Source organism: Etheostoma spectabile, chromosome 16, assembly GCF_008692095.1.
Source record: "Etheostoma spectabile isolate EspeVRDwgs_2016 chromosome 16, UIUC_Espe_1.0, whole genome shotgun sequence".
NCBI lineage: Eukaryota > Metazoa > Chordata > Actinopteri > Perciformes > Percidae > Etheostoma > Etheostoma spectabile.
This window is the reverse complement of record NC_045748.1, coordinates 20,187,589-20,188,819: the sequence shown is the minus strand read 5'-3', so window position 1 is coordinate 20,188,819 and position 1,231 is coordinate 20,187,589.

Sequence of the window (1,231 nt, the reverse complement as noted above, 5' to 3'; positions counted from 1 at the left end):
AACTTGGTTAAGTAGGTCCATTTTTACTGTATTGACATTAAAGAAGTCTCTGGTTAGCATCTTGTAGGCTACTTGTCGTAAAGTGACGCATGCGCGACTCAAATCTGCGCTCGATTCACATCGGGTAGTGACAGTGACAACACCTACTCCTTTTAACTAAAACAACCTAAAATCTTCAAAATGTTTGGTGACACACATTTCTTATTGAGATGTGACCAAACTACCAAATTAAGCTTTTAACTTTCCATCAACAGGTTCTCCATTACTAGAAACTCATATACAAACAAAACTTTACTCCTCACACGGTCCCAATATGGAATAAAAGAAATATATTAATTAAGAGAAAATCCTTTTTCTACAGTGAATGGATGGGAAAGGGTGTCTGGTCGATTGTTCATTTATTAGATAATTGTGGTAACTTCTTAACATATGATCTTCATCCAGAAATACAGTTGTATGTGCACTGAGAGGCCATTTGAAACTGTAGTTTAGGTAATCCCACAAGCTTTGGTCACTTTAGTAAAAGGTATCTTAACATACTCTTTGGTTATTCCTCAATCATAGATGCATATAATTTATTAGATAAAAATAAATGTAATAATAATTTTTTCCTCACTTCGATCTGCTTCACCACTCAAGAGAAAACATATCTTCCAGAAATTTACCAGCAATTGTTTAGTAAGCTAAGAACCAATTACCTTTCTTTTCCCATTTCACCGAAGGTAAAAGAAGTTCACTTCAAATTGATGAATGAGATTTATTCATGTAACAACTTCTTGCATCAAAGGTTTAATATGGATGTGAATGTTTGTACTTTCTGTAAGTCTGACATTGAAACCGCAGAACATCTAGTGTAGTGTAACACAGACCTTATGGTATGGACGATACACAAAACATCACAATTTTAACAAATGAATATGTTAAATTTGGACTTCAAATGGAGAACAGTACAACTGAGTTTGGAGTAAATAATCTGATTTTTATGGCAAAATATTTCATACACAAATGTCCATTTCTTAAAACATCCCCTGTCTTTAATGCCTTTCTAAATGATATAATTCTGTATAAACAATCCCTGAAATGTTGCAAAACAAAAGAAAATAACTACTTTTTCATGAATACTTTCATGAACTCATTTAGTGTCTACTGCTGAGTCCCTTGGTTTCTTATCCCTTTATTTACTTTTGTTTGTTTTGTTTTTTGGAAAATGTATCAATGTTGTACTCCATGT